Genomic DNA, 22,232 nt, shown 5'->3' with positions numbered 1-22,232 from the left:
GGGGGGTGGGGGCAGAGGGAGTGTTCGCGCCAAACAGGCTAGGACTGCCACTTGGTATGAATACACATTTGACATGACACAACACAACACATGGCACAGTCTAAAAGAACTTCATCTGCATCTGGCAACAATATCACTATAACTCATTGGAATTCTGTTTGTCATAATCTGGAAATAAAATCAACGACATATGTAAGCGGCAATACATGAAAACCACAAGACACACGAAAGCTAGTTTACTGGCACTTTTTACAAAGATTACATTAATTTAAAGATAAACATACGCAGATGCCCAAACCCTAACAACACAAACACTACAAAAATGTATATTAGTACCACCAGATGTTCATATAATTGCATTTAAAAGTGTACAAAAAATTCTCCTGGATGACTGGAAATGAATCCTGGGATATGGTGGGCCACGAAGGATACACCCGACCCATCCTTCAAATCTGGGGAAAAGTAGGACGCATTTGTTGCCACATTTAGACGATGAATTTGGAAAGCCTTCATCACGTCGCTGTGACATAATTGCCTACAAATAGTGCATTGAAGCATCATTCCCCCTGAATTTGGACACAGCCCTCCTCTCCTGGAGCAGCTCACTTTGCTCCGCCCCCTTCTTCTCCATCATTATCTTTTTTGGCATTTGGCAAACAAGGATGTGGTGCTTTGCTGCCACCAACCATCTGGCTTGGAGTGTGGATCAGAATTTGAGCTTATCAAATAATCAAGCCTGGGAGCTTGAGGGTCCTGCACATCCTAGCTGTTCCTAGGACTGCGCTCCTTGGGCAGAGATCTCCGATGTTGTTCCTGGGATCTGCTGGAGCCAAATCTACTGATGCCACAGTAGATTTCACATTACATCAAAAGAATAACAGGGATAGGGCATTTAATTCAAACTCACATAAAGTACAGACTTACATTGATCAGTATTATAATTATGTACAAATATACACAGATGCATCAAAGAATACAGCCAGTCAAACCGGGGTAGCATTTGTTGTCCCTGAAAAGGATCAATGATGGACAGTTTACAGTGTAGCCACTGTGAGTACAAGAAAACAATTATTACAATATAATGTGTTAAATTTGCTTAGATGAGAGTGTCCACCAGTAGATCAGAGAAATAGGGAAGGATTTGTCTGTGTGTTTTAGTTTGGCTTAGCTATAGGCCTGAGAGTGTGTGTAATTTTGTAGAGGCAAAGGAATTTATTGAAACTGGGGGTCTGCCTGTCATAAAAGGAGACAGGAAGCTACAGTGGGGGATGCGGAATCTGATGCTTTAACCTGAATCTAATAAACGGTCATAATTGTTATAAACTTAGAAGTAGGTTTGCAGGAGACTCTCCACCTTATCTGTAAATGTAAGACAACAAGAGGCCAATGGCCCAGTGGATGCAGAGTGGGGGTCTCAGTGTATGTAATATCTTAACTGTGTTTTGTGTGTTGTCTAAAGGAATTTGGTGTAGCTTGGCTGAGGAGATTACTCATATGACCGGCAGGAAGTCACAGATACAGACACACACACAGTGCTTTGACTGTTACGACGCACCCACACCTACACGCACACTCACTCACTTGCACTCACACATACACACAGGTACGTGCACACACAGGCACTCACATGCTCGTGCATACGCACACAGACACAGAGTTTGCACGCGCATTTTTAGCGGTCCGGAGCTGTAGGAGAAACACAAGTTAACTCAGAGACACAAACTGATGCGACAAAACCAGTAAGTAGGTGTACAGCGCACACTGTAGTGTGTAGCACCCAGGAGTATTAGCTTATTACGTACATGTTGGTAAGTTGTCTTGTTGCAACTGACGAACTGAAACAAACGAGCGTGCTGTGTGTGCAACAGCGCGACAAACATTACCTGTCCTTTTATTAACTGCACAAGTAGTGCTGGTCATAGCTGCTGGCTACCTGTGTAAGGCTGTCATGGGTCTGTAGCTCTGTCACCGTTTTAGGGAACATATTTAGTTTTAAAGTATTTAGAAACATATTTAGTTTTAAAGTAAGTTACAGGGCTTTTCCTGCCTTTCTGGAGGGATTATATTTCACTAAAAAACGATCTAATATGCATGTCCACATAATAATTATTATAATTATAATATTTTAAAAAACACGCTGTATTTTAAAGAACATACATTAAGAAGAAGATTATATTAGATTTATATTTTAAATAAGACAAAATTTGGATTTTACAGCAGTAAAATTATTGTATCTCTACAGTTTAAACATGTAATAAGCTTTGCCCTGCACAGAGTGGATAGTGAAACAAATGGAATCATCATAATGACATTATTTCATATTTATTACTTCCCCCTCCTCATTGCTTTATTATTGTAGCTCTAGTAATAAATAATAATGTAAGGATTCTGGATCAGCACCATGATGCCCATAGTATATACAGTATTCTGAAGAAGGTCTAAAATGTCACTGTGTGTGTTTTATTTTGATGGATTTTTAAAAAAAATATTACTCATGATATAACATTGTCCAGACATGGCTGGTAAGGACATGAGGAGGAAACAGTAGAGCTGTGTGAGGCTACTAAAGGCAGGGCTATAACATTTTTCTGTCATCATTTTATTATAGATTAAGTGCAAGAGTTGTTAGGTGTGGATAATTAGCTTATAGTTTATTGCAATAGAAAGTTGTGCCTTGTTCTCACATAGCAAGTGGAGAGTGATATATGAAAAGATGGGATGGAAGGAAGAAGAGAAGCAAAGAGTGAGTCACAGGCAGAGCCTAAATTATTTCTCACAGTTTTTTGTTGCCTTATGGTTCCAAGCGCTGTCACCAATCTTTGCATTTTGTTATTATCTCATGACACTTGTTTAATCAGCTACCATCTCTCCTATGGACTTTTTAATGTCTACAGTCTCAGATCAACACAGCCCTGCCCTTCCCATATTAGATTCTTGATGAATGTGTGTTGCTGTTATTCAGCCTGGTTCAATGTGCCCCTTTTTAACTTTGAGCACCCGCCCCTTTAAACCTCTCTGCACAGCCCTGCGTAACACCACTCAGAAAGTAGAGCAGAAGTACTAACAGAGGTTCAGCAAACATTTTACAAGATACACATGATGGGACTTATAGTTGCCTTTTTATGGATTCCAGCTCATTATGGAGTCAGAGCAAATGAAACAACAGAGAGAGCTGCGAAGGAAGCCACAACACATGGGGTAGTTGACCTGGCTATTAACTTCTGTCAGACAGAAACAAAGAGTATCATAAGGCAAGAAATCAAGAAAAGATGGCAAAAACAGTGGGAGTAAGAAAGGAGGGGACAGTCATATACTGGGTTGCCTGTGTTGAGCGGGTGGGCATTGCGGCTTTACGCCACCCTGACATGCTTTGCTTTGCTAGTCGACGTTTCAATTCAATCTCCATACCAGTTGGTGGCGGTAATGCACCATTTTGTTATTTGCCAACAATATAAAGAAGAAGAAGCATGCTCCGTGGTGACATGCCGTACGCAGTTTGCACAGACGGAGCTACTTTTTCATCCAAAGCGAGTAAACTAGTGAACTTAGAGGAGAAAACAAACTAAAGTATCGATCATAAACCACTACCAGCGTTTGGATCGATATCTGCATCGATCTGCCCACCCTTGTCTCCTGGATCGTAGCTGAGATCAGCGTGAACCACGTGGGTCTCTGCTCCCTGATCTGTTTCCTGTGTTTGGAAAGAGTTGCAGCTTCATCGCGGAGTTTCTCTCGGTTTGTGGGCTCATCTAAAGGTAAGCACCGAGCTAACTTTACTGTGAGTTCAGTTCATGTTGAGTTTAGCTCCTGAATGAGGTCTTCTGCTGCTCTCCTCGGTGTGTGTTCACAGTTTATTGTGAACACGTTGAGAGAAGAGTGAGAGAGTGTTTGGAGAAAAACACCAGCTAATCATTAGCTCAACATGCTACTGGTGTCAACCCAGCCTCCAGTTTGAGAATTACAGTCAAGTCAGCCTCCACCATGTTTTGTGTTTCCTTTGTATTCTAAGTATTACGGCGAGATATGCGGACACCTAATTTCAAAGTAAAAGGTCGTGAAACCTGATTCCAAAGTAGAGACCAGCTTCGACTGAATTAACAAATTTGTCAAGAACATAAAAAATATTATTTAGTCTTTAGTCAGCTGCTGTGGATGAACACATGAGAGGAAGTGAACTCCTACAAAGTCTCATTTTAATGAGTGGCTGCTGTAAAGTGATGCACAGGAAGATGTTAACAAAAACTAATGAAACAGAGATGAAAGTAAACAGTGTTCATATTTGAAAGCACAGAGAATAAAATATATTGTGGTGGTTAATGTGCAGCTCTTGGTGATTTGGTGAAATCATGTTTTAATCATGTTGTGGATTGAATGTTGGGTTTTATTTTATCTACAGAAGTTTTTCCCACTTGTGATCGTTCAGATTGATTTGTTGGGTTGACTTGAATCATGTGAAGGTTTAAAGCTGCACTTCCCCCAAAAAGAATAAAGTATAATCGTGAAGAATGTAAAAATGTCTTCCTGTGTCAAACACAGCTGCAGTCAAAGCAGGAAGGAAAGCACTGAAACCACTGATCAAAGCTCATTAATCAAAGACCATCAGTACTGTGGGAAATATAAATGTTGCAATATTTAAATAAGTGCCATATTAATCAAGAGGCGATAGAAGGTTTAAACTGGAAGTCATTTAAAGTAGTGTTTTGCTTGTAACTGCATACGTGCCTGCGCAGATTAGAACAGGATGTACTCAGGATTAGAGCAGAGCGATATGACCAAAAATATTTATCACGATATACATTTGAAAATTTGCGATAACGATATAACTGACAATATAATTGACACTAGACAAAATGCTTTACAACTCCACAACTTTATTAGTGCAAAAAAAACATCAATGTATTTGCACTTAAACAAGCAGCTGTTTTTTTTATTTTTTTTTTTTATGTGCATTAAAGTTATATAAAAATGTAACAGTGCAAATGCAAATTCCTTGTTGACAGTTTAACCAAAAGGCATTTCCAGTGGAAACTGGCCGACATATCCTCAGCATAACCATGTATAATATCCACAAAACTTAAAAAGAGGTTATACACACACAATACGGTGATATTATGTTGAAGCACAGTACGTATCACTCCGTGAGGCTCCGCCTACGACAGCCGTATTGCTCCGACAATCCATCAAGCGGTGTGGCTTCGTAGCATAGCAAAGTCGTACTGAAACATTTGACAGATTTTCGAGCACCGTGTACATAAAATCGTTTCCAGGTCAGTAAACACAACCAGAATTCCTACATAAGGCACACAGGATTATAATGGACACTGTCGATTTTCAGAAAAATCAAAGGATTGATTTTAAGTGTGCCGTATTTTCCAAACAACACTGTAATAACGGCGGCCCGCTAGCATGCGCTACCAAAAATAGTGCTTTGTTGTGTATCTGACGGACGAAAGCTAAACCAGTTCCACACCACTGAAGTTGCAGCATTTTTACAAACCAATTCTGGTTCATCCATTTCATTTAACGATCCACTTTCGCTCTTCTCATTCTGCGTCGCCGCCATGTGCGTATGTAATCACAGGCACTGCGCATGCGCATTTTACCCATATTCTATCGCGATATTTCATTTTCCTATCGTTGCCCAAAATTACACCGGTATTACCGTGAACGGTATGATATGGCCCGGCCCTACTGAGGATGTGTCATATACGATCATGGGGCCTCACAACGAGAAACAGGAAACAGATGGGGATGAGAGAGTGTTGAAACCGTTAGTGAGGAACGAACATCAATACAATAAAAGGAGTTGCAGACAACTGTAACTCACCATCAAATAGGACTTTCTGGCCCTGTCATAGTAAAGGGCTGCTTAGAATATTAGAGCCAATGTCACAAAGTTCCTCCTGAAGTATAAGTGAGTGAGAGAGTTTCCTCACTTTGCAGCACAACACGTCTCACAAGATTTCTACAAGCAATCAGAGTGAAATTTGTACTTTGTGTTGTCAGATGAACATATGAGACACTTTGACTCTTCAGTGCAGTGTGGAGCCTAACAAAGATCTGTTTTGTGTCCCAGCTGATCAGCAGGAGGAGAAGAGTCTGACGGAGCAGCAGAGGAACATTTTCAGCCATCTGGACTCAGCTGAGTCACTACAGAGGAAACAATGAGCTCAACACAGGAGGTGAGGAAAATATCACAGTTTCACCAAATAATCAGTCACGTCTAAAACTCTCATCCTCCCAACCTGTTATATGACTGTGTTGTATTTTAGTATATATACAATCACACAGTTAGTTTGTCTCAGATTGTTTTGCAGCATCTTTCAGTTTATGAAAAAACATAATGTCACATGTACAGACCCAATATCTGATGTCAACACATGAGGACTTACATGTAAGCTTTAATCTGCAGTTGATCAAATCCCACTGAGCAGTCCTTCCCTTTAAATCTAACCTCTCTTCTTCCTCTCCTGTCCTGTGTGTCTTATCTTTCTCCATCTCTGAGTGAAGTTAGCTCTTTCTTTTCTCTCCCTGTGATGTACAGCAGCTGGACCTTTAGCCAGCAACACACTGTGAGACAAACTGCACACAAACAGTTTGTGTGTTTGCTGATGTTTGTTGATAGAAACGCTGCATTTGAAATTACCTGTTTGTTCAGGTGCTGTGCAAAAAAGAAAGAAGAACAACGTCTCACTTTAACTCCTGACTATGACTCACAGTTTTGCCTCTTTCATCTCTTTTTATGTTTCATACCCTGGTGATTAGTACACGATCAGGATTGTCTTTCATGTCTTACTTTTCAGGCTCAAATCAGTTTGATGTTTGATGCCCTTAGTGATGAAATAACTCCCCTCAAATTTCTCAAACCAAAAGTAAAAAGTCTGTTTTGAAAATATAATGAGTAGAAAGTCTTTTTTTCTGTGGGGAGTAAAAGTAAAGAAAAAATATTCTAGAGTGTTTAAACAGTGATTAATTATTTTAACACCAGGTTGGATGTAATGTGTTAGAACTTCCAGCAGGTGGGGATAAGAGACCTTTAAGGTGTTTGGTGCCACACTCCACCTTCAGGTTTAAAACTAGTGTTAATGGAGGGAGTTTGAAGGTTGAGTTTGTTCCACGACTGCATTTCACTCACTGCCTCTGTTTGTATCTCTGTCACTGCAGGACCAACATGGAGCGAGAAGTCAGCGCTCTCAGGAGGCCGACAAACCTCACAGAAGCAAGAGAGAGAAAAAACACACCTGTGACGAGTGTGGGAAGGATTTTACTGAGAAGTGTTTACTAAAACGTCATCAGGTCATCCACACTGGAGAGAGACCGTTCAGCTGTGACTTGTGTGGAAAGACTTTTTCCTGGAAGAGTGGCCTAAAAGCACACCAACTCATCCACAGTGGAGTTAAAGCGTACAGCTGTGATCAGTGTGGCAGAGCTTTTACTGACAGTAGCAGCTTACAGAGGCATCTAGTTACCCACTCTGGAATTAAGGCATACAGCTGTGACATTTGTGGAAAAACTTTCAGCCTGAAAGAAACTCTAAATACACACCTACGCATTCACACCAGACATTTTGTGTACTGCTGTGATCAGTGTGGCAAACAGTTTATAACCAACACGCAGTTACAACAACACATGTTGACCCACACTGAGGAGAGACCTTATAAATGTGACCTGTGTGAGAAGACTTTTAAATCTCCACATTACCTGAGACGACACCAACAGATCCACACCAGAAAGAGACTCTCGAAGCGCAGTTACTGTGAGGTATGTATTTTTATTTTTATCTTGTCATTTTAGCCTGACTGTTTGGAACAACTCTGCAAATTAAACTGTGTTAGCATGTTACCAATTCTACTGCATGGAAAAGGCTGCATCTGAGGCGGCACAGTCAATCTCCCTCAGATTGTTTTGCAGCATGTTTCATAATCTGAAAGAAAAAACATAATGTCACATGTACAGACCCAATATCTGATTTCAACACATGAGGACTTACATGTAAGCTTTAATCTCCAGTTGATCAAATCCCACTGAGCAGTCCTTCCCTTTAAATCTAACTTCTCTTCTTCCTCTCCTGTCCTGTGTGTCTTATCTTTCTCCATCTCTGAGTGAAGTTAGCTCTCTTTCTTTTCTCTCCCTGTGATGTACAGCAGCTGGACCTTTAGCCAGCAATACACTGTGAGACAAACTGCACACAAACAGTTTGTGTGTTTGCTGATGTTTGTTGATAGAAACGCTGCATTTGAAATTACCTGTTTGTTCAGGTGCTGTGCAAAAAAGAAAGAAGAACAACGTCTCACTTTAACTCCTGACTATGACTCACAGTTTTGCCTCTTTCATCTCTTTTTATGTTTCAAACCCTGGTGATTAGTACACGATCAGGATTGTCTTTCATGTGTTACTTTTCAGGCTCAAATCAGTTTGATGTTTGAAACCAAAAGTAAAAAGTCTGTTTTGAAAATATAATGAGTAGAAAGTCTTTTTTTTCTGTGGGGAGTAAAAGTAAGGAAAACAAGGAAAAAATGATTTTAGAGTGTTTAAACAGTCATAAATTATTTTTAACACCAGGTTGGATGTAATGTGTTAGAACTACCAGCAGGTGGGGATAAGAGACCTTTAAGGTGTTTGGTGCCACACTCCACCTTCAGGTTTAAAACTAGTGTTAATGGAGGGAGTTTGAAGGTTGAGTTTGTTCCACGACTGCATTTCACTCACTGCCTCTGTTTGTATCTCTGTCACTGCAGGACCAACATGGAGCGAGAAGTCAGCGCTCTTAGGAGGCTGACAAACCTCACAGAAGAAAGGGAGAGAAAACATACACCTGTGACGAGTGTGGGAAGGGTTTTATTTCCAAATGTCACCTGAAACTTCATCAGGTCAGCCACACTGGAGAGAGACCGTTCAGCTGTGACTTGTGTGGAAAGAGTTTTTCCAGGAAGGATTCCCTAAAAAACCACCAACTCATCCACAGTGGAGTTAAAGCGTACAGCTGTGATCAGTGTGGAAGAGCTTTTACTCAAAGTGGCCACCTACAGAGTCATCTAGTTACCCACTCTGGAATTAAGGCATACAGCTGTGACATCTGTGGGAAAACCTTCAGCCGGTTAGGGAACCGAAATACACACCTACGCATTCACACCGGACATGATGTGTACTGCTGTGATCAATGTAGCAAACAGTTTATAACCAACAAGCAGTTACAACGCCACATGTTTACCCACACTGAGGAGAGACCTTATAAATGTGACCTGTGTGAGAAGGCTTTTAAAGCTCCACATTACCTGAGACTACACCAACAGATCCACACTAGAAAGAGACTCTCCAAGTGCAGTTACTGTGAGGTATGTATTTATATTTTTATCTTGTCATTTTAGCCTGACTGTTTGGAACAACTCTGCTCATTAAACTGTCTCAGCTAGGGGTGGGTTTTGATAATCAATTTACTGATTAAAATCAATTCTGGCTTGGATAACGTGACATCAATTCATTAAAATCCTGAATCGATTTTTTTAATATAATTTTATTTTGCTCGAAAAGCCCCGAATCTCAGTTGAAACCTTACAAAATTTTGACAACCACCAAACAGTAAATGAGAGCAGGTACACGGATTCTGCACAAAGACGTAAGCACAAAGCGCCGACCCGCGGATCAGAATCAGTGAGTTGTCGCCCTTCTCACCTGACAGCACGGACACGGTCGGGGCTGAAAGCTTGCAGCTCACTGATTCTGTAGTTTCGTCAATTCTACTGCATGAAAAAGCAGCTCTTTTTTTTTTTTTTTTTTTTTTTTTTTTTTTTTTTTTTTTGCCTGTCCCATTTGGTTCTTTAGCCATCAGAATTGTTGTCTGAAGACCAACAAGGATACCCAGTGGATTTACTTTGCCAAATGGATCTTCGTGGCATTGCCGTATTGGTCCATTTGGTCGATCTTTGTTTTTATTATTTATTTTATTTTATTTTCAGATGTTACAGACGGGACAGACATCAGTGAGGGATAGGAAAGGGAGAAAGAAAGAGGAAGGAAAGGAAAAACAGAAGGGGAGAGGGACAGTGAGAAAGGGGGGGAGAAAAAAAATAAAAATCTCCTGGATCACCTGTTGAGAGAAGAATAGAAAACAAGCAAAAAAAGACAAAAAAAACAAAGCAACATACTAAACACAACACCATCGCATTAATCTAGCTAAGTGTAAACAGCAGTAAATACTAAATATTCAATGTTGTTGTGCAGCACGCAGGACAGATGTGCTTCGAAGTAGTAGCCAAGAAAGGTGTAATTTAAGTCTACGAGCAGTGAACACCCGTGTGCATACCTGTGTGGATCAGCGTGCTTGTATTCCAAAGGTTTCTCCATGTAACGATCTGCTAGGGAGTGTGGGGGGGGGGCCACAGCCCCGTCCTCCAGGGTATGAAGCAGGTATGGAGGAGATCAAAACTCCAGACATCCAGAGGCCCCCAGAACACAAGAAACCAAGGAAGACCAACAGAGGGGCAGCCGCGCCACTGTCCCAGAAAGAGCTGAGGAGAGTCCCAGATGAGGGTTCACTCAGCAGCCGCGGAGCAGAAGCCAGGGGGAGTTGCAGTGACGCGCCCGTGAGCTCCGCCGGCAGCCAGCTGTGCCTGAGTGACCGAGCCCCAGGCCGAGAGGCCGGGGGCACCCCACCTCCGAAGTGGTCCAAGCGAGCCCCAGGTTCCAGGCCCCGATAAGCGGCCGCCAAGGAGTGAGCCGGTGTGTACCTGGGCGCCCACCCCCAGACACAAAGAACCACCAACGCACCGACACCTGAGGGAGTCCGCCACCGGCAGGGGAAGTGGTGGTGGGTGGAGATATGCCTCCAAACCTTGGAGGGCCTGAGGTGTCCCCAGAGAGGTGGTGTCTGATACCCAACCTGACATATAGACACAGACATACAGGCACACACAGACACAAACATCCATCCCCCCCCTCATGCTCTCATATGCACTCACTCCACACTCAACCAACGTGGAGACAGACATAAAGAGACGCTGTACACACGATCACACTCCTCAAGCGTACTCTACAAACCGGGTCTAGGTACCCTTGCCCCTGGAGGGGGGAACTGCACCCAGACCCAGGTGGTGTTACCCTTTTCCCTGCGGTGGGGAGAGGCAGACCACCCCGACTCCGTAGCAGCAGGGAGGCCCCACACTCCAGACCGCAGTCGGACGGCCAACTCCTCCTAGCCCTCCCGCTCCAGCAGGCCGCAGAGAATGGGGGTGGGAGAAGACTCCAAACCTCCCTCCACCCGCTCATTGTAGTGTTGATGCATGTGTGTTCTAAGGTGCAATTAAAACCCAGGAGGGCATGGAGCTACCTGCCAGAGAGCAGCAGGTAAGCGCATAGTCCCTCCTGATAGCCCTCAATGTCTAAGTGTATTTAAAATTGAGAGGTGGGCAACGACGCCAGGGGTGAGGTGTACACCCTGATGGTAATATGGACTCCGTGATTGTGCCCACCCCTAAGATCCTATATGTATGTGTAATGAGAGTGTGAATAATGTGAATGTCTAAGTTGTGGGATAAAATTGAGGAAGAGGCAGCCGGAAGGGGACAGAGGGGGGGGTAGCCTCCTCTGCACCCTGGTGACATACCCCTACTCCAAGGCCCTGCATGTGTGGGTGGTTGTGGTGGAGCGGGAAGAGGGAGGCAGCTGGAGATGGGAAGGAAGGGAGGGGCAGGTAACCCCTCCCTGGGGCCAGCTCCCCCGCTGACCCCAGTAGGCACCCCCACACTCCGCGACCCGCCAGAGAAAGAGGGCCCAGGCCCATCCAGACCGGGGCCCAGTGCAGCAGCGCCTCCCGGCCCCACAGAGCCCGGGACAGTTCACCCAACCCCACCACAGAAAAAGCTGCACCCACCCCACCATCCACTCATCTTCCAGACTACATAAGACAGTAAACGCCCAGGCTGAGATCTTCCTCCACCTCTCCTGTATCTCCCCCTCCTGCAGAGAGAGTCCCTGAAGAGAGGAAAGCTCCTGCAGATGTGACCATCTCCCCCACCAATTGAAGAGCCCCCCAGGTGGCTCGACGCACCGGCGGCACCCTGCTCCAGGGCTGGGCCCCCATGCACCCACCCGCCCACAACCCCGGCAAAACACCAACCAGGACCCAAGCCCCCGAGGCCCGGCCCGGGCCCCAGCCCGGAGACGGAGCGCCCCCAGAACCTCACGCCCATCCCGGACCCACCCAGGGGCAGCCAGGCTACCAGGTCAGTAACCCACGTCCGTCAGCACAGATCCTCCCCTAGCCCCGCTGCATACAGCCACGAGGAAACAGTCACCTGAGAGCCAACAGAGCCCTTAACCGGACATGACCGCTACCCCGGGTTGAGCCCCCCAAGGAAGATGCCTTGAAAAAGCAGCTCTGAGTGATTATTCAGATTTTCATTTCAGTTATGATTTTGTTTTTTATTCGCTCTTTATTTCAGGCGACGTTCAGGATAAAAATGGTGAAGGACTGACTTACACTGTCTTTGTGTCTTTGTTTAGAAGCAGAGCGACACAGATGGATCCAGTTCTCAACCCTGTCATCACTGTGTTGGTGGGAAAGACTTTCGTTGTGACCTCTGTGGAAAAAATTTCAGTCACCAATACACCCTAAAAACACATCAACGTAAACACACTGGAGACAAACTGAAATACTGCAAAGAATGTGGAAGAAGCTTCACCACATCAAGTGGATTAAAACGCCATGAACTCATTCACAGTGGGGTTAAAAAGCACATCTGTGATCAGTGTGGGTCATCTTTCATTACTGCAAGTGGGCTTAAAACACACAAACAAGTCCACACAGGAGAGAAACCATACAAGTGCAGATACTGTGCCAAAAGCTTCTCACAATCAGCTAATCGTAACTATCATGAACGTGCACACATGGAAGGAAACTACAGCTGTGACCAGTGTGACAAGAGCTTCAGGAATCTCAGTTCATACTCCGAACACAAACGATCCCACGTTACTAATAAACTGTTTCACTGTTACCAATGTGCCAAAACATTCACCTCATTGTCTGCTCTGTGCAAACATCAGCGTGATCACTCAGGGCTGAAATCACTCCCATCACTGGATCACAGTGAATCTAAAGAGACAGAAAGATCCTCTTCTGGTTTCAGGGTCAGACTCAAAACCCTTGAGATCAGGCTCCACAGAGTTCAGAGTGAATCTCCTGTAAAGATCTGATGAGGCAACTATGAATGAAAATGGTTCCCTAGTCTCATTTTAAGGTTTCTAAAGTGTTCTGCTTCAGTGTTCATGTCGAGTGGTTCGCTTTGTTCCAGCAGTTGGATGAAGAAGTTTGAGCTGTGATTTCATTTCCTGTATTTCAGAGTAAAGGCTGAAGTGACAAATGGAAACATGTTTACAGTCACAGTCAGATGAACTGTTTTCAGTGGCACAGATGGAGGTTTATCAGAGGAGGAGACTTGGCTGTTCTCCACTCACACTGAACAGGGTTCCTGCAGCTTATTAAAAATCTGACCTGAAAGTTATGAAAAATTTCCTTGTAACACTGAGTTACAGTAGGGGGGCTGCTCCGTAATCCAGTTCAATAACACATCTCCTGACATTAAACATAAGCTTATTTAATAATGTGGATCTCTTTTGTCCAGATTTTTATTCAGAGGCAGCAACTGTGGTAAGAATTGACCCGGATCTTTACAGATCTTACAGTTTAGTATCAAGTTCATTTTCTTGTTGATGCAGAGCCAGAATTTAGATATTTTTAGACAATCCCATAGAAGATGCATGTAAGTTCCATCTGCTGTTTTACATTTGAGAAAAATTTGAAACATCTTTAAAATCTTGTATTTTTCCTTAAACTTGCTGTAGGTATTAAAACTTTTGATTTTGTGTTTAAGATGTCGAAACAATTAATTTTGGGAATTCATTTTTTTAAAGTTGTGGTTTCATTTGCTCAGAGTTCATCAACGTTTTCCTGATGCAAGGTAGGATGGATCCATGCTTTTATGGTGTTTAAGACAAATTCTGAAAGCCGAACGTTGCAGAGATTGAGACCCATTAGACCAGGCAGCATTTTTCAATCTTCTATTGTCCTGAGCTGTGGCCTCAGTTTCACTGGAAGTTGAACCCAAGTATGGTGTTCAGCTGTGGACTGGTCCATGGACCCGCCTGTCCTCCAGGAACACAAGTACACATCCTGGACAGGGAGGAACTCCGGTTTGAGACCAGAGTCAAGGAGACCATTTACATGACAAGGGAAAGACTGAATCAAGGAAGGGTCCTAAGGGGACTTTTATTTCCTTTGCAACATCCATTTGAATTTCCATTTAAACACAGACAACAAGTAACTAGACTAAGCACAGTAGGAAATGGTTTGCCCCTTCTCATCAGCAACACCTGGACAGAATTACCCTTGACCTTAAATAACCCCGTACCTACCTCTGCCATAACCAGTACATAAAATGAAATACAACCCTCTAGTGGTGATAAGGACAGGGAAACAAGAAAAATGGCTCCTACACACCAGCTCCTAATTACATGAGGCAGAGGACATAGGCTGTGTCCCAATTAAGAGACTGCACGCTTGAAGTACGCATTTTAAGTGCAGTTACGTCACCGCCACGCGACGACGGCTGTCCCAATTCAAAGTGTACTTCAAATGCATACTCCAAATGCGCCGTCGATTTCCCCAAATATCAAGCGTGGTCCGGTGCACGCTTCGTGGTCCCATATATCCCACAATTCATAGCGCGGCGGTGGGTGTGGAGAAGTGTGCCGCAAAATACGGGAGAAGGGAGCGGCCGAAGAGGTTGTTTTTTTTTTTCCAAACTTCATTGAAATCATAAAGCGAACAGTCAGTCATTCCAGTTCAGTTTGTACAGTAGACATGCAAGGCAAATAAGAGTAACAATATACAGTACAATGAAATAAGAAGGATAAATAAATAAAGGATAGAAAAGAAAAAAAGGGGGGGATATGTGACAGACTTCATAACAACTTTGTACTTGAAAGTTGTGACAGCTCATTCGTTAAACATTTCTGAATGAATTTCAATCAATGATAAACCTTTTTTATTGGAAGTTAATTTAAGAGAGTTTAAGTAATATTCAATTTCAATCAAAAACAAATTAAATGATGGGGTTGAGTTTTGAAATTTACATTTATGTATGTGGAATTTCCCTAATAAGATGGAGCGGCCGAAGAGTGAACTGTCAAAAGTACTGAATATGACGTCACTTATTTATGTGCGAATGTTTAATAAGTAAAGTCAGTCATATATCCACAAACACAACAACCTGAAAGTCAGTGATATATATGTGTGTGTGTATATATATATATATATATATATATATATATATATATATATATATATAATAATCTGACAATACTATAATATTGGCCATATTATATTTACATTACCACAGTGAGATGGCTTTAGTCTCATGAACAACATTAACTAATTGTTATTTACTAACTAATCTTAAATGACTATTCAGCACAGAAATGAAGCCCAACTATCATGTTTTACAGTCCCGTGGTCTCAGCCTCAGATACTCAACTAATCAAAGTGATGTCATGACAAAAATGAATGACCAACAAAACATTTTTCTCCTTCATTTCTGTCAAACAAAGCTGTATGTAACGTGTCTCGCGGTTAGTATTATGGTTGCTAGGCAACCTGAACAGCGCGACGAAGCGTATACCGTCCCATTTCACAAGCCTCTCACTTCCGCACTTCTCGTACTTATAGTACGCACCGTACGTAGTACGCGTAGTGCGCGTACTTCAAACGTGCAGTCTCTTAATTGGGACACAGCCATAGTAATTATTGAACTTAAAGGAGGCATAATAAATCATTATTAGTGATGCGTGGATCGATACTGAAATATTGATTCCTCAAATACCAGTAACTTATGTTCTAGAATCGATTCTCATATTAAAATATCGATATTTTAGTAATTTAGGGTAAATTTGTAGTTCATCATTAAGAGGAACACAGTGGAAAGAAAATAAAGAAATACCATTTGGATCGTCTACACTGGAAGGAACTACTTCCTCTTCCGCCTTTCATAGTCATGTTTGAAATACGGCTGTATAAATGTGTCGCAGAGCCTGGCGTGCGCACTCACAACAATGGCTGAGCATAACTGGGGTCATCTGCGGACGTATTTTATCTCCACAAACAGCCGAGACATGGTTTGCGATTCATGTGGTAAGAAAGTGAGGTGTCATGGCAGCTCCACTAACCTCGTCAAACACCTGAGAGTAAATCATATCGCAGGATATGATGAGTGTATGTTGAGGCGAACTGAAGTGGAGAGGACAGGTGCTGCTAGGGCGAGACAGACGTCTCTCGCGGAGTCCTTTAATGCTGCAGGCAGGCAAAGTGTTCAAATAGCGCACCACTTAAGTTTTTTTATTATATGATGACTTCTGCATTATTAAGTGATAAGAACAAGTAGTCTGATGTCCTGTAATCATGATGACGCTAAAATTGGAGATACAATAGAAGATACAATAAATAAAATAATTTTTTGTACAAAGTATCAGTATCGGTTCAGTATCATCGATACCAGCCTGAATTTTACTTGGTATCGAATCAGAAATGAAATCAGTGGTATCCCACATTACTAGTCATGATACATCTTTACAATATGCATAAGAGGGCAAACCATGTTTCATTTATAGGCAAGGCAAGTTTATTTATATAGCACAATTCCACAACAAGGTGATTCAAAGTGCTTTACAGAGACATTCAAAAACAAAAACAAATAAAAAGAATGATTTAAAATTGATTAAAAAACAGTCGATAAAATCAGAACAGTAGATAAAATCAGTAGTTAAAATGTAAGTTTTGAAATTTAAGCTTAAAAGTGTGGATTTGGTGTTTTATTCAAATGCAGCTGAGAATAGGTGAGTCTTCAACCTGGATTTAAATAAACTGAGTGTTTCAGCTGATCTGAGGCTTTCTGGGAGTTTGTTCCAGATATAAGGAGCATAAAAGCTGAATGCAGCTTCTCCGTGTCTGGTTCTGACTCTGGGAACTGATAAAAAGCCGGATCCAGATGACCTGAGGGATCTGGAAGGTTCATACTGGGTCAGGAGGTCACTGATGTATTTTGGTCCTAAACCATTCAGAGCTTTATAGACCAGCATCAGAACTTTAAAGTCTATCCTCTGACGGACAGGCAGCCAGTGTAAAGACCTCAGAGCTGGACTGATGTGGTCCACTTTTTTGGTCTTAGTGAGGACTCGAGCAGCAGAGTTCTGAATGAGCTGTAGATGTCTGACTGAATTTTTTAGGTAGACCTGTAAAGATGCTGTTACAGTAATCAAGCATACTAAAGATGAATGCATGGACTAGTTTTTCCATGCACTGTTGGGACATTAGATCTTTTATCCTTGAAATATTCTTGAGGTGATAGTAAGCTGATTTTGTTATTGTCTTAATGTGTTTTTCTAAGTTTAGGTCTGCATCCATCACTACAACCAAATTTCTCGCCTGGTTTGTGGTTTTTAGGTGTATAGATTGAAGTTCTCTGGTGACCTGTAATCGTTTTTCTTTGGCACCAAAGACTATTACCTCACTTTTGTTTTTGTTTAGCTGGAGAAAATTGTGGCACAACCAGTCATTAATTTCCTCAATGCATTTACCAAGAGCCTGTACAGGGCCTCAGTCTCCTGGTGACATTGTGATATATATTTGTGTGTCATCTGCATAGCTATGACAGTTTATTTTGTTGTGCTTTATAATCTGTGCCAGTGGGAGCATGTAAATGTTAAACAGAAGGGGTCCCAAGAGGGAACCTTGGGGAACTCCACATGTGATACTTGTCTGCTCAGATGTGAAGTTACCTATTGATACAAAGTATTTCCTGTTTTCTAAGTATGTTTTGAACCAGTTTAGTACAGTCCTGAAAGACCTGCCCAGTTCTCCAGTCGTTTGAGTAATATGTTGTGGTCAACTATATCAAATGCTGCACTGAGATCCAGTAAAACTAAGACTGACATTTTTCCACTGTCTGTATTCAGACATATGTCATTGAACACTTTGGTCAGAGCGGTTTCAGTGCTGTGGTTCTGTCTAAAACCTGACTGGAAGGCATCATAGCAGTTATTCTGTTTTAAGAAGTAATTGAGCTGTTGAGAAACTGCTTTTCAATGATTTTACTTAAAAATGGGAGATTTGAGATCGGCCTGTAGTTGTTCATTTGTGTCTTGTCAAGATTGTCCTTTTTTAGTATAGGTTTAATTACAGCAGTTTTTAGTGGTTCTGGAAACACACCTGACATTAAAGAAAAGTTGACGATATGTAACACATCTGACTCTTTGAGACCTTTTTGAAAAAACCTGTTGGCAGGACATCTAAACAGCAGGAGGAGGAGTTCAGTTGACCTAAGATGTCCTCCAGGTCTTTGCTGTTAATAGGGTGAAACTGTTTGATGGTATTTAATAGGGGTGGGGGAAAAAATCGATACTGTGTAGCATCGTGATATTTTGTTTGCTAATAATGTATCGATACAGGGACAGCAGAAATCGATATTTTGTTACAAAAAAAGTTTTTGTGGACTGGAACATGCTCTTACTTCAGAGCATGTTGATCAGCTCCTTTTTCTGAGCAAGAATCCTGACATTCCTTCACTGTCCAAATGTGTTTAACTTTTTTTTTTGGCAGCAATAAACATGACAGTTTACTTATTTTAATTTAAGACATGTTTTATTTTAATTAAGTTTAAAACTTTTTTACTTAATGTAAAATTATATTTTGTTTTAATTTACTTTCTAATTCTTCAGTTGCTGAATGGGCTGCATAGTTTTCATAAATTGCATAGTTCAGAATAGCTATAATTGTACCAGATTGTTGCATTCAGTTAAGTTGGACTAGACTGTAATACAAACCGTTCAGTTTGTCAACAATAAAACTGACTGAAATGAGAGAAAGACTGAGTGTGAGACTTTGATATTAGATAAAATGAATATTGATAAAGTTTACCTTTATGTACAGAATCTGAATATCGCAAAATATTTTAAAAAATTGCAATAATATCGTATCGTGCGTTAAGTATTGTGATAATATCGTATCGCGGGATGTATGGTGATTCCCACCTCTAGTGTTTAAACAGTTTTTCAGTGGACACAGTACATATCCTGAATCTGCTGTTGATGTACCAATTGCTTGTCTAATCTTTTGGATTTTTTCTGTGAAGAATTTGGCAAAGTCATTACAGGTCATGGTCGAATGAAGTTCAGCTGCCACTGACACAGGAGGGTTTGTTAGCCTGTCAACTGTAGAAAAAACATCATTCTAAATCATTCTATACATCATTCTACCAGTAATCTAGTTCATCAGTTTGTAGCTTCACAAAACAAAACGAAAATGAATTTTTGCAACAGGTTTTTCAATCAATTTTGTTAATTTTGTTTCCAGATAAGAGAGGCCAGAGCTTTCTTATCCTCTGTGTTTAATCTGGACCTTGGGACAGCTAAGAGCATCTGATCCACAGACTTCAGTGATCTTATAGGAGCGAACCAATTTAAAAGATCAGATAGGTATGAGGGTGCTAACCCATGCAACGCCTTAAAAACACATAATAAAATCTTAAAATTAATTCAAAACCTAACTGGCAGCCAGTGTAAGGTTGCCAGTATGGGAGATATGTAGTCTTGGTTGCATAAAATAAGATAACCTTTATTAATCCTACGTGTGGGAAATTTGTTTTGTTACAGCAGTGGACAGTGCAAAGTTGCATAGAAAATTTTGAGAAAAAACACTGGAATAATACATCCATGAGATACTGTACACAATAGAATAGAATGAAATAAAATACTACATACAATCGAATCCACATGTGTGGATGTGTGTGCTTGGTCAGTTGAAGTCTTTCTTGTGGAGTCTGACAGCAGTGGGGAGGAAAGACCTCCGAAATCTCTCCGTCCCACATCGTAGGTGCCGCAGCCACTGAAGGAGCTGCTCAGAGCTGTCAGAGTCTCCTGCATGGGGTTGGAGATGTTGTCCAACAGGGATGACAGCTTAGCCACCATTCTCCTGTCACTCACCACCTCTAGGTCCAGAGGGCATCCTAGAACAGAACTGAAAGTAGAGATAGTGTCTGTCTCCCGAATCCAAACTGGAAGCTGGTTCCACAGAAGAGGGGCCTGAAAACTGAAGGCTCTCCCTCCCATTCTACTTTTAAATACTCTAGGAACAACAAGTAAGCCTGCAGTGCGAGAGCAAAGTGCTCTAATAAGGTGATATGGTACTACAAGGTCATTAAGATAAGACGGGGCCTGATTATTTAAGACCTTGTATGTGAGGAGCAGAATTTTGAATTCATGCCAGTATATGACATCCCCTCATCTCATCTATCACTCTCCACTTGGTGTCCATTTGAGAACAAGGCACAACTTGCTATTGCAATTAACTATTATGTAATTATCCACACCTAACAACTCCTGCACTTAATCTATAATAAATTTCTGACAGCAGCAAAACATTCCAATTGTGCTTATTATTATTTTTATACTGGAATACCTCTCCAACAACTGGTCCATGTAGCAGAACGCTCGTAACCAGAGCGTTTTGCCATCAAGGGCAATCATTGGTTAATGGCGATCATGTGACTGATGCAAGTCAGATCCTTTTATTTAGCAAAAACTATGATTGATAGTTAAATATTATTTTTGAGGGGCACAGACAGGACTCCACAAGTACACACACATAAAAAAAAATGCCTCAACAAACGGGCACTTTGGGCTCCCATCAGGAAAGGGACGGGTGCTCAAGCCCCTTGCGCCCCCCCTCTGAACGTGCCTGGTAAAGATCTTACGTTTCCAGTGATTACAGAAGGGGCAGATGGTCTGTAGCGTCTCCTTCTCTGCCGACAGCGCTCCCTCCCAGCACGACACCCACGTTGTGTCCTTCTCAGCTTGCTGGGAATGTCGTGTTTGTCCACCGGCAGCTCTGCTGCGGGACGCAGCGGTAACAGCTGATACCTACACTAAACAAAGGATCCATATCCATGTGCCGGGTTCCCAAACACGGCCAACAAAAGTTGAAAAAAAAAACAGAGAAAGACAACCAAGACTAGCACAAAACGGTAGTCCATGACTGCAGAATCTAACAGCTGAAACTTTAGATACAAAAAAAAATGGCAAAAGTAAAGAGGAGATAAGAAAGAAGCTGAGAATGAGCGGAGCTGCTGTAACAAGCTGCCACGCACGGGGGCGCCGGTGTTCAAAGTAGTTCCATGTGCCAGTTAGTAACTGTGCTGCAGCGTTTGGACTAGCTGCAGTCGGCTAACTGATGACAGACTAACACCAGAGTAAAGACTATTACATAAGTCGAGGTGAGATGAAATGAAGGCATGAATAGCTATCTCAAAGTCTCTAAAACAGAGAATTGGCTTCACTTTGCAAGTAGCTGAAGATGAAAGAAACTGGTCTTGATGACAGCATTAATATGTTTATCAAATGTTAGATTACTATCAAAGCTCACTCCTAGGTTCCTCCCAAGGGCTCTTTCAAAATAAATTCCTAAGGGCCCAAAGTCGTAGTGGTCACAGGGACCAAACACAATGATCTTTGTTTTCTGTTCGTTTAAACTGAGAACATTTAAAGCCATCCACGCCTTAACATCCTCCAAACAATCCAGCAATCCCTTCAAAGGACTCACAGATTTATGTTTCAGTGGCAGGTAAATCCGTGAGTTGTCTGCATAACAATGGTGTGAGATGCCATGTTTTTTAAAAAATTGAGCGCATAGAGAGGATATAAATTGAAAAGAGAACTGTGCCAAGAATGGACCCCTGGGGAACCCCACAAAAAATTTAGGTTTTTGAGGACAATGTATCCCCTAATCTAGCAGAAGAGCATTCCAATGCTGACAGTTGAAATAGTTTTATTAACTATGGCGAGCCCTCCAGCCTGGCCAGTAGTTCATGGCGACTTCAGATATTCACAGCCTGGAGGGACAACATCCGAAAGCGAGCTTAACTCACCCAAGTTTAGCCAAGTTTCCGTCACCAGAAGAAGATTTAAGCGATGAGTGGTGAAGAAGTCGTTCAAAATAAAGGTTTTATCTTTTTTTAGCACCTCGCATTAACCAGAGTCAATCTAGCTAATACAGGGTTGCTGGCCAATTCCAATAGGTGCACCAATTCCAGGGATCGCCCGTAGATGAACAACTTGATCTCCGGGGCAAATTTGTTCAGAAGAGCGTAAGGATTAGCCGTTGGTGAAGCAGCCATGCAATTTTTGAATTT

At 42.0% G+C, this 22,232-nt stretch overlaps 1 protein-coding gene and 1 long non-coding RNA gene across 2 annotated transcripts in view; both read left to right on the top strand.

Moving 5' to 3' along the window:
• Nucleotides 1-22,232, top strand: part of LOC308386423 (uncharacterized protein) — a 99,606-nt gene that overhangs the window by 61,801 nt on the left and 15,573 nt on the right. The window lies entirely within an intron of this gene.
• On the top strand, nucleotides 3,249-13,867 carry LOC308386427. Its single transcript, XR_013969797.1, has 5 exons — nucleotides 3,249-3,755; nucleotides 6,077-6,182; nucleotides 7,165-7,761; nucleotides 8,739-9,335; nucleotides 12,502-13,867. It is a non-coding gene; the product is annotated as an uncharacterized lncRNA (long non-coding RNA).

This window comes from Rhamphochromis sp. 'chilingali', assembly GCF_963969265.1.
Source record: "Rhamphochromis sp. 'chilingali' genome assembly, chromosome: 18".
Taxonomy (NCBI): domain Eukaryota; kingdom Metazoa; phylum Chordata; class Actinopteri; order Cichliformes; family Cichlidae; genus Rhamphochromis; species Rhamphochromis sp. 'chilingali'.
Note: the sequence above shows the minus strand (reverse complement) of the source record. Positions and strands in the feature narration are given on the sequence as shown.